The sequence below is a fragment of the Triturus cristatus genome, chromosome 11, assembly GCF_964204655.1.
Source record: "Triturus cristatus chromosome 11, aTriCri1.1, whole genome shotgun sequence".
Taxonomy (NCBI): Eukaryota; Metazoa; Chordata; class Amphibia; order Caudata; family Salamandridae; genus Triturus; species Triturus cristatus.
The window spans coordinates 648,607,889-648,620,265 of record NC_140594.1 but is presented as its reverse complement, the minus strand read 5'-3'; the positions used below and the strand labels follow the sequence as shown (position 1 = coordinate 648,620,265).

The 12,377-nt window shown below is 44.3% G+C and overlaps 1 protein-coding gene across 4 annotated transcripts in view; it reads right to left on the bottom strand.

Annotated features, from left to right (window-relative positions):
- The window catches only part of FARP2 (FERM, ARH/RhoGEF and pleckstrin domain protein 2), a 1,344,877-nt gene that overhangs the window by 1,143,328 nt on the left and 189,172 nt on the right, over positions 1–12,377 (bottom strand). The window lies entirely within an intron of this gene.

Genomic DNA, 12,377 nt, shown 5'->3' with positions numbered 1-12,377 from the left:
GGGCCCGAAGGTAGAGGTGGAACCGAAGCCTCAACCTGTGTGGTATCATGAGGGTCGATGTCTGAACTTACGACCCGTTGAGCAGCTGGAAGGGGATCGTCATCTTCTGCCTGCTCGTCGGCTCTGGAAGCTGAAGCCTCTGCTTCGGAAACGATGACGTCTTCCTGCTGTTCTTCTTCTTCGGACTCCGGTTGGACTGGAGTCTCCTCAACGAGGGTGTCCGGTGCCGATGAAGAAGATTGTGCCATGACTCTCCGAGCTCGACGGTCTCCGATTCTCTTTTTCGACCGAAACGAAGCACAGGCCTCAGCTTTCGTGCTATGGGGACAAGCACAGATTGCACACCTCATGTAGATCAGTGTGGGGGAATTTGTGTCCACACTGAGGGCACTTCTTGAATGGTGTTCTTTCCATGAGCCGAAGGCCCAATGGCGCAGTTAGGCCCGACTGCCCCCGACGATCACCGGAATCAAGAAGTGAAGGTTGTTCGAGACACGTGTATAAGGAAGTCTCGATCGAAAACAATACAGACAGTAGGAATCAAGAAATGCGCGTCGAAATGAGATCGGTAATGAAACCGAGCGGGAGCGACATACACATCCGAGCCCGATGGCGGAAAAAAACAATCTGAAGATGGAGTCGATGCCCATGCGCACTATACACCAGAGGAGGAGTCATCTACCATACAAAGACTCTTCCAGGACAACAACAAAATGTAATCATCTGAGCCCACCACCAGATGGCGATCTATGCACTAGTGTTTGTTCTGCAGCCCATATGCCTCGAACATAATATTCACCATTTATGTTTGTTGAGAGAAGGCTTTCTTTTTCCCGCTTATGCTTTAACAGTTGAGTTCACGAGAGAGTGGCTAAGATCATCATGAACCACTTCTTCCAATGTAGTGTGCTGTGGTCTCATTCATTTATACAGTATACCAGCAGTTTCCCATGACACTGCAGCATGCCTGGAAAAAAGTATGAGGTCCAACTCCCATTGCATTTGCCAATCAACGTCATATCTTTCATTGACGATTATTCCACCCCTGGCTTGCCTAACTTTGTGAACCAAACAAATGCCCAGAGTGAGATTTTTGTTAGAGGATACTGTAGTGCTAACTGAACTGTAATAATGTAATGTATTGGAATCGTATTTCGGGTGGTGTATCCGGCATCTAAAAGTTGTATAATGTTTTATTCTAGCCACATAAAACAGTGATGCCGGCTCAAGAGCCGCTATAGGAGGAGATGAGTCACTTGGATGGGGAGAAGTGGCAACAGGGACGGGCACTGGTAAGTCGCATAATTTCTAGCAATTGCTATACTCACTAGTCAGTAGCAGGGTGTCAACACGTGACTGTGAGCCCCCCTAGCTTTAGCAGTGGTTGAGTCATTATGGCCTCTTAGATCTGCAACCAAGCTCACCAAAAGCTCACATAATGAGCACTGATGGCTTGAGGAAAACATGAAAGAATAGAGGGTTAAAAGAAGGAAATGATATACGAGTGAAAGGGTGTGTGTGTGAAATAAGTGTGCGTGGGTCGGTAAAGGGATGGATGGGCTGAAGAATGGTTAGAAGAAAAGATGGATAATTAAATAAATGGATAATGGATTGCAAATTTTGGTGAAAAACTGGATGAGAGAAAGTTAAGATTAATTATGGTGGCATTGGGTGAATTAGAATGAAAGGATGAATGAATATTCTGTTTGTTTGGATGAATAAGCAAGGCTGCTCTTCACATGAGGAGCATGCTGCTCACCTACATCGCTTACTTTGTTTATGTAGGGTTATCAAAGCTATGGTTTAAAGTGGAGGGTATTTTTTATTTTTGTTCCACTCCCTTGACTCGCTGCATTTAAGTGAGCCACCCATCATTCATCACCCCCCACCTATGGAATTTTTGGCACTTATGACCGAGGTGCAATATGAGCCAATTTGTGACCGCAGTATTGGTGGCGCAATATGCGTCTGCTTCAGTTAATGCACCATTTACAATGTTTTCAATGCACAGAAAACCGAACACACAAGGTGTGTTGTTTCCCTTCGCCAACTCAGTCACCTCTTAGTAATTCACTCCTTTATTTTTGCTTACCTTCTTTCGTCCCAGCCTACCAAATTGGAAAATCCATTCTTGGCATGTGCCACATTTAATTTTATGACCATGTGAAGTGATTCCAGAATATATTTCATGGTTTTCCATAACAGATTATTTTACACGTGTTCAGATTGTTCTCTTTTTACTTGTACAGTGACTGAATAAGCCAAAGATGACAAATCGATCAGTGTAGTGGCCCATCTATTCTATATCAAAAAAAGTTCTAACCCCTCTACCCTACCTCCTGCAGTAGAGTAAGTCAAGTTTCCTTTCCTTGCTTACTGGCCCAGCGAATGAATTTGTTGATAATATGTGGTGGTGGGCGAGGCCACAGAGTAAAGTGGGAGTAAGTGCATGATTTGATGTCAAGTTTGGCGTATGTACACACAGTGCTGAATGTGCCAAATACCATCTATATAGCCTGTTCCTTTCCCTGTAGTGCAGTCCATCATTTTCTCCAATGTCTACTTGACAGACATGATAATATTAATATTTGCATTTCATATGTGAGGTGTGTGACATAGTATCTTATTTTTATTATGCATCCGCCTCTCTGGAGCCAGGGTAGATAGAGAAATGCATTTGGAGCAGAGCAGGGCCATTGGAATTAAAATTAGACAAGTGTCAACTACAGTTTCCCCAGCTGCAGACATAGCAACCTACCAGACACGCTGGCCAGCAATGAGCATGGCTTCATTATTTTAGCACAACTTGTACTCCATTGCGCATAACGCCGTACTCATTAATGAGAGGTCATTGATTCTTCAACTCAAAGAAAGTGTCTGTTTATAGTTACTTGAAAAGATGAAAAAAATAATCAAATCACTGTTTTTGTTATCCGGTGTTCTTCTGCCTTAATTTTCTGGCACACAGTCAGTGTTTTAAGCAAGACATTTGTGGGTAAAACATAAAATTGACCTTGTGACTCTCCTAATCACATCAAATTCCAATGACCCTAGGGGACCTGCAATGTACTGCTACTGTGCCACCCAGTAATTTAAAACAATTGTTTGCACAGAGCAAGCATTATTTACAATGTGTCTTTCTCAATATAGCTGCTCCAGCCAGACCACCCACCAGGCAGGAGATAGTGGCCCGTCTGCAGCGGCAAAGGCTGGAGCGTATTCAGTACGAGTACCGGCGGATGGTGGTCCTAGAGGAGGAGGAAGCAAACTCCTCTCAGCTGGGCCCCAGTGCAGCCAGTCCCCTTTCAGCCTCCTGGCCATCCTATTGCTGCCGCTGCCAGCTGCCATTAACTGCAGTCTCCCCCTCCCACACTGACAACACCAGGCAATTGCTGCACCGCATTTTGCAGCGGCTGGACTCCATCGAGAGCCGGCTCACCACAAGTGAGCAGAGCCTGGACCAGCTCCGGACCGACATCCACAATGCCCCCTTCTAGCCCTTTTTTTTTTTTTTTTACATTTTTTGTTTTGGTGGGAGGGACTTGTTTGATGGGGCTAGGTAGAAAGGGTGGGAAGGGAGTTGGGACTAGATTTGACTTTCTTTGGTCATTTTGAATTTTGGGACATTGTTTCTTGGGTCAGTTTTGTTTGGGTAAAGGGGTGGGCATGTCGTGTGGGCGGAGGATGGGTTTCTATGTAACAAAAAAGAAAAAAAGGGGGAAACTTGTTTATTTCATCTAAAATTATGCCTGAAGTAGTTTGTTTTTCTTTCACTTTGCACTGCTGCCTTCAGCTTTTATGCAGTATGTTTATGTGCTTGTAAGAGAGAGTGTTGCTTTTAGTTATAGAGTTATACGTCTCCAACTATCTTGAACATTAGGGGGAATGCTGCCATGACGATCTACAACAAGCTGGCTAAACAATAGTAGCAGTTAGTTAGTTACTAAGTTAACTAGTTCACTTCGCTCCTTACTAGTTGGCTTACATGAATATAGATGAAGCAATAACAGGGAAGGCATCACAACTTCTCAAGTGAGGTCCCACTTCCACTTCCACCCGGGTGAGCTCCAACTGTAGGATTAATCTGAATGATTGATTATCCATCGTAGGTAACTAAATGGAAATAGAAAGACTGAGTTAATAAGTAATATTTTATCAAAGCTTTACAACGAATTGACACCAGAGTACTACATGAAGACACAACAAGAATTCCAGATAATACTAAAATACAAAAAACAGCAATACTACTAATTTTTGGCTAAAGGGGAGCTGGTAGTATTTATGAAATCCTCAAGTTATAAAAAAGGGACTCACGGTCTGGAGTGGACAAGCTCAGGTTAGGTGTTTACGGTTACGCAACACAATGCCTAAATGATGATGCTGCCGAGTGCTGTTCAACATTCTATATCGAAAATATGGATCGCTTTTCATTTGCGGGTGGGTAAATAGGGCCAGTGTGGGTTATTGCTTAAATGATTGTGCTGCAAGTTGGTGTTGCTTTCGCCACATCTGCCCAACCTAGTGTGTGATCCATTGATGGTGTAAAGTAAGCCATACCTCAATAAATTACAAAGCCCGGGAGAAGAGGGTTAGAGGTTTGATTAATGAGTGGAAAAGGGGATTTGGGGAAAGGTTTAAGATAAACACTATCATTTGTCATCAATCTGCTGTAGAAGGAAACAACGGAATACGTATGACAGTACAGAAATGCATTGCTAACCGTCCTTCTGCCACCAAGATCCAAGTTATCAGATTTCTAAACATTCTGTCTTCTAGGTTGGGAGCGAACCTACCCACCCAGTTCTCCAAATACAATTGTTAAAAGAACATTGATACTGTATTGCAAAATTAGCTGGTGCGTCTGCATTCTCCTCTGGAATGTCCAATCTTGGGTGTCTGTTTGGACTGGTCCGGTAGGTAAGTAGGAATGTTGCTGAGCTCAGCTTTCGCCTTTCGTTTGTGCAGGAGACTAGCAGAAGGCCTACGGATTGTAAAAGAGAAACTGTATTTTAGAGTCAAAGAGAAGTACAGAAGGAAGGTAAGCTTCACGAGGAGTGTATCAATAAGACTCGTAGGCAGAGCAAAAAAAACAAGAGGGGGCTCAGTTTCACTTTTGGCACAAGTCCAACATACACACACACACAACACAAACTTTTCACAAATGCAGCTCTCTACATTCCACACTAGGTCTCAGGCTCTTGGTTTACCTTTGAACAGAAGTAGATAACTTATTGCTTCTAGCTGTTGATGACTCAGAGTAACTCCGTCACAGACCAGTCATCATGACCGAAGCAAGACCGACATGTAATGCACTGTTGTGAAGAACAAGTAAAGAAACAGAATTGCAGTATTTTGCATATGTTTTTGTTTGTTAACTAAAGTGACTGTTCTGGTCTCTGAAGAACTTGAAAAAATGAGGACCCTGTCATTAAATCAGGCTAAGTGTGAAATGGGCCAATCACCTCCTTGGAAAAGAAATGATCGCCCATCCCTCAGGCCCCCAACCATTACAAATCAATAATCATCTCAAGAAAGCTCCAGCATTACAGTTCAACACACTCTCCCTCACTGTGACCACCTCATCGATCCTCACTCACAGTCACTTTATAATCAGATCACTCATTTGTGCAATGGTTACCTGTTCCAATCCAAGCATGGTGGAAGGTACACCATCTCCCTTTTGATGCAAGCAACAGATTGGAATTTGGCAGTCTTGTAAATAAAAGGATTTTCTGGGGCAGCCATCCTAGATAATGAAAAAACCGAGAAGGATCATAGAAGTTGACCATACATGTTAATTCATTTTCACCAAGTATGTTTGTGAAGCCCAATCCCCTCCAGGGAAAAAATGATTGCCCATCACTCAGGCCCCAAACATTGTAAATCAATCATCTCAGGCAAGTTTCACATTACAGTTCAACACCCTCCCTCACTGTATGCCACCACACGAGGCATCAATCATCACTCACACACTGTTGCAATAGTTGTAGTTTTACCTCTTCCAATCCAAGCACTGGTAGTTTAAGTATTATGTATTCATCTTTGATGGAGGCAACACATAGGAATGTGGTATTGGCAGGCACTCTTGTAAATCAACGATCTTCTGGATCAGACCTTCTAGTGCTAAGTGATGCAAAAAGGGATTGGCAATAGGCATGCGAGACGGGCAGTCATTGTCTCCAATGTCATGAAAGAATTGTGGAGGCTTCTTCAATGGACACTGGTCCAACTGCAATCCGGCAATATATGTGAGTAAAAAAGGGTGGTGCAGCATAAATCTGACACAAAAATAATTATGTTCAACTAGCTACTTTTTTTTCACATATATAGAAGCTCAATGAGAAATAATTAAAAGGTTCTATAGGGGCACTGGCATACTCAGTTCAGGAAGTAGAGTGTTCTCAAACTCAAGTGGTTCACACAGAAGTTGATCAGCTAACACACTTGATTCAATTTCTGCCCAATTATCTTCCTGTGTTGTTTGAGGAATAGTGCAATTGGGTGGTATAAAATGTTGGTTCATTTTGATCTTAGTCAATCTCTCCACGTTTTGAGGTGAGAGACTGGCCCTTCTCATTGTAACAACCACAACCAACTTCACTGCACACATGCTCAGCAGACACACTGGCTACAGGACAAGCCAGATACTTTATTGCCAGCCTGTTGAGCTCGGGCCACTGGCGCGTCTTCCCATACCAATAAATAAATCAATGGAATTTGATCAACATAGACCTCTTTTGGATCATCCAGCTACTCCCGGAACATCCTGTGGATGGTCTTTGCATCTGCCACATGCTCAACCTGTTTTGCCATCACCTCTGCACTGGACTTGAGCCCTGCCAATTGAAACCAATACAATGCAGGGGTTGGGTCCGATCCTTTTGATGCTGTTGTTGCCAGTGTTCTGGTTAATGGTGTTGTTGACTGCTGTGAGACAGGAAGTTGAGGGCAGCACCCCAGAACTGCGGGTTGAGACTCGACGTTTCAGCCATTCTTCTAAGTATCCGGTTTGCTCTACAATCCACCTCTTGTATTTTAAAACATCCCCTCAGAAAAAGGAATTAAAGTGAGTAGAATGTTTTTTATACCGTGGATCAAGCAGTGTGGAACAGATGTGCTCTTTGGACGAGATGATGACATGTGGCAGCCTTGTATTACAAGCCAAGTGAAAGATTAAGGTTTCAATCAAGGCATGCGCTTCTGTGTTTTCATTCAAACCTGCAAGGGCGAACCTTTCAGACACCTTCTTTACCTGCTCCTGTAGGAGATGCAACAACGGGATAGCTTGGCCCATCGTAATGTCCTCCTTGCTAACTTCCCATGTGAAAACGTCAAAAGGGAGTAGCATCTGTGTCAGGCATTTGACTAGCCCCATTTGTCTGCTTCCATAGTCATGGCCTTCCCAACTACATCCCCTCCTCTTTGAATAACAATCACTGATACGATTTTACTGCTCAATCAGACGTTGCAACATGTAATAGGTCGAGTTCTATTGTGCTGGCACCTCCTGTATCAGGGTCTTTAACTGGTGCGCTATTATTACATTGAATAATCCGCAACTGCTTCTGGGCTTTAAAAGAATGGCTGGAATGAGTGCAGATTCTTCGGCTGGTGGTCAGGATGTTGCTGACTAAGTCTTTTTTTTATTTTAGGCAGTCTTACTCCACCAGGTTGATGCAATGGCCCAAACACAGGACCCTGAAATAGCCTCTGTCTGACATGGCTATGTTACAGCCATTGCCCGTGGTGGTAAATCCAATTCTGAGACCCCTAGGTCACAGTCATTCACACACCTTGCTGTTAAATTTCTCCAAGAAGTATACAGCTGTGTGTGATTTCTCCATGCTTTTGCTGTACCCCAGCAAAAGAGATCCAGTGCGCAGCGATGCACATGTAATCAGTCACCTGACAAGTGGTCCACATGTCTGTCAGGTGGATGGTGTGAACAACACTTTGCTGCAAAACTTGTCTACCCAACTGCAGCACATCGTGAGGCAGTGCTAGAACAGCAACTCTGGCAAAATAGGTCCGACTTGGTACCTTCCATTTTGGCGAAATGGCTGCCACAAATTCTAAGAATTCAACTCCGTCAACAAAAGAAAAGGGGAGGAGGTCCAGGGATAACATTTTTGCCAGCTTTTCATTGTACATACGTGTGGTTGGGTGGTTCCGCTCATGGAGCTCCATCTGCCTAAACAGGTCAGTAATTGTAGCCTAGATTTTCTTCTTTTCTGGGGCCACTGACACAGGCGCCTTTTGAGTAGTGTATGGTGGTGGTAGACTCAATGTGCGTTGTGGTCGGGCAGTCACTGTATGATGTGGTGTCTCCACCTCACTCCAAATTTTGTGCCATTTTGAAGTCGCAGAGGTGGGTAAATCTGCTGGTGCACATATTGGGGATACGGCTGCTTTGAATGAAGAGATCACCCTCTTCTTTTTCTTCATCACCTTCCACCAGGATTGGAATTGTAGCGGATGTTCCCTGGCTCTCTTCACCAAAACGTCCACATTCAGCATTTCTTTTAAAGAGCCCCTTCCACTTGATTTTGTGATGTTCTTTAATATGGGTCGCTTGGCCTCTAGAACCATAATGTGTACCAGGTTTACCTCGACGAACATTTGTGTGACAAATGGTGCATACTGCAATGTGCTCCCCCTCTTTGCTAACTGTACATAAGTCCCAAACTGGAGAGGAGTACTTTTTTACTGAGCCACGGCCAATGCCTAAAGAAGAACTGAAGGTAGGAGGGTGCGTCATCGATTGCCTCTCTGCTTCTCCTGAGGTAGGGGCTGGTGCAGGTCTCAGCTGGGGCTTTGCAGATATGGGAGCTGGTGGTGGTACTGCCTGTGCCACATTCCTTGGAACAGGTTGAATAGCAATGTCAGACTCCTCTGTGTCACCTTCCACCATGACTGCCTTGTCGTCGTCATCCTCATCATCATCCCCTTCCATAAGTCTAAGTCTTTCAGGACCTTTCCTTTACCCTTGCCTCTCCTGTTGACTCCTGAACTCTGCCTCAGTCCACTCCATGTCCCCATCATCATCATTAGAAGGGGTGCTTGGAGAAAGCCGGCGAAATAATACCTTCCTTTTCCTTGCTGGAGATCTGGTAGTCAATGATTCTATAAGAGGAGGTTCTTGCTCGGAAGGAAGCTCAACCTCCTGTTCTGTTCCAACATCAGGCAAATATACTATTGCTGGATGCGGCTGCTGTCCACTTTGCTTTGTTCCCTGAACCGATTTTGTAAAAGGGACAAATCAAATTCAACATCACCAATTGTCGGCGTTGGGTTGATTGTAGTGGCTGCCTCACTGACAGACATGGTCCTGGGCTTAGGTTGGGGTGATGCTGTTGATGCAGGAGTGCTGCTCTCAGCTTGCTCGCCGTAGGCCGGTGCGGCAGGCAAAAATTTGCCAAAAACAGGTTCTGGTAAGCACGTCAGTGGTGGTAATCCGTTTCTTCTCCTCCCCACTGGCCACATTCTGGCAGCACCTTTCTTTGGGGGCCATCTTGAAGCTGTCAGTTGGCAGTGGCACTTTGCTTCACAAGCTGAAGAGATGTGGAACCTGACTATGCACAAACCTTCTGTCTGGCAGTACTGTAGGTGCTCTTCTCTTGTGCACCTAAAAGCATACAAGCAAGAAGAACATCAGTGAAACGTGGCATTGTTGCAGTTCAATTAGTAGTACAAACAAACAATATCATTTAGTGTGGTTACTTAAGTTATTATACACAATTACAATACAGTGTATCCATTTGTAAAACCACAACATAAACTTTCATGGTATACACTCAGGAAGGATAACAAAGAGCAACAACAACGTACAGATGTAACTAACTGTTTGCTTTACATGCATAAAGTTGCGATGTGGCACTCGGGGAGGTGCAGGTGACAATGGAATAATCTTTAGACAATGAATGCTGTTTTGCGCCTACAGCAGACATGGGGTTGATCCCAAATGTTAGGAAAATGGGGGGAGGGGGGGGGGGGGGGGAGGGAACAAAACAAAAAAATTAAATAAAAAAACAAAAATAATTATTACAATTAAAAAACCTAAAATTAAAAAATTCAAAATAGGTGAAATTATCCATCCATGCAAGCCTATGACAAAGGGACACACTGGCTGGACACCCACATGGCTGCCAGCCAGTGCCACATGGTCAACAACAACACTGAGCCAGAAGGCAAGGGGAACAAAGAAAAGACATGCAGGCCTATGGCAAAAGCACACTGGCTGCATACCTGCCAACCTGAACAAAAAACTCACAGTGTGAGGAGCAGGGCATCAAGCCGAGAAGTACCTAAGAGGCACTTTTGAACTTCATCCGTCTTCCAAGCCCCTTCCTCGCTCCGCCCCAAAAAAAGCTTGCTGAGGCTGGTGCCGATGTCCTGGGGTTTTTTCACACCCATTAATGGATATCCGCTTTTCAAAGCTTTGGAAAACGAGCTTGGAAACCACTATTTACTGTTGTTTTCAGCTCATTTTTCCTGCCACTGTGTGACATCGGCTCCTCACCGGGTGACAGTGTGATGGGAACCGATATTGTGTGTCACACGGTGGCTCAGTGAGTTGGCAGGTATGTGGCTGACTACACAAAATGGCCACCAGCAACATGGTCGCAACAACAAGCAAGCAAGAAGGCATGGGGAACAAAGAAGACATACAGGCCTGTGGCAAAAGCACAGTGGCTGGCTACACAAAATGGCTACCGACCACATGGTCAAACAGCAAGCAAGGAGGCATGACCACAAAGAAAATATGCAGGCCTATGGGCACTGACTATACCAAATGGCCCTGGCCACATGGCATGGGGAAAAAAGACAAATGGTGGCCTATGGCATACACACTCACACACTGGCCAGACGAAGGAGGCATGGCTTGATAACACAGAAAAAAGAGCATTAATTCAGCAATGCAAAAAACAAACATTAAATGGGCTAAGACATTTTACAACACACATCCATCAGAGGCATCAAATATAATTACCCCACCTATACACTGATTGCAGAAAATTAAAACATGAAATACACCCCCCCCCCCAAAAAAAATAACACATTTTCTAATTTAATCCAATGTCATCAATAGCCTAAATGATGTTTCAATTCAACAGACAACACAGAAACAATTGTTTCATGCACCAATGACTAGTACTGGGCCTACTGTCTGAAAGGCCCATTGGCAGACTAGGCCATATAGTGAATTAAATGAATATTGTAAACGTATTAAAGAAACATGGAAAAATGTACTGAACTGTAAAACATTTTTCCCTTTACAAAAGAAGAATTACATGCAAAAAACGCTAAACTAGGCCCCTACTAAAACTGCAGGCCACCCTCCACGATAAATTTTAAAAATCAAATAAAAGTACACATAAATCTTGGTGCATGCCCTCAATCAAATAAACAACACCCTTATACACCAGTTTTTCAACTTACTTGTGAAAACTGAAATACAAAGTCCTTAAATCCAATGGTATATATGCAGCAGCCAAGGAGAGTGATGGTTCCAGCTCCAAATCCCAATGAAAAAGGGACCAGGAGAGGGACAAAGCACTAGGAGGAGCCTGCTGGACAGGAACACGGCACTTGCTACCTGTTGGGAAAAAAGTGAAAAATAAAAAAAGGCTACTCAAACGGCCACTAGGAGAAAAAAATCCACTTCAAAAGCCTTTCAGCTGCCTCTCAAGCACAAAAGCTGCTTGAGCAACCAGTTTGCGATCGGCACTAGATTGGCGCAGTAGCGACCGGAAGCCAGCGAGTGAGCGCAAGGTCTTGCAGGAACTCGCTAGCGGTGCAAGAAGTCTCCCGTACACTCGCAAGCGGCCCAAGAGTATATTGGCACTCGCAAGTGAGTACCAAAACAAAAACTCAAGCGCGCGAATAGAACAAAACACGCAGCTTCGTTCAGGAACTCTACGTTCCTCCACAGAATGCCTGACTTCCACAAACTCTACTAGTAAAGAAGAGTTTACCACCCAGCCCTACTCGATTCTTGATTTTGTCCCGCCCAGGAGCATACCAGTGTCAAAATGTTCTGACTGGATGAGTTGCATCCTTCCATGTCACACTTGGTGGCGAGGGAATACAAATTTTGTATTCAGCATTCCATAAACACGCGTATGTTTCCTTGCTCTTCCCCTAGCTTGTTACTCTTCATTAGGGGTGGGCGGAATTTGCGTAATCGCGTTACGCAAATCTCCGCGAAACGGTAAAAAATCTCCGCGAACACGCAGAAATTCCGCGAACACACGGAATTGCTTGCTCGCGATACTTTTTTCCTGTTCGCGATCGCTGTTTGCGTGCTCGGGGTGAAATATCTCGCGAACACGCATATTGAGAACGCGAACAAGCAAAAAATTTCGCGAAGTCGCGGA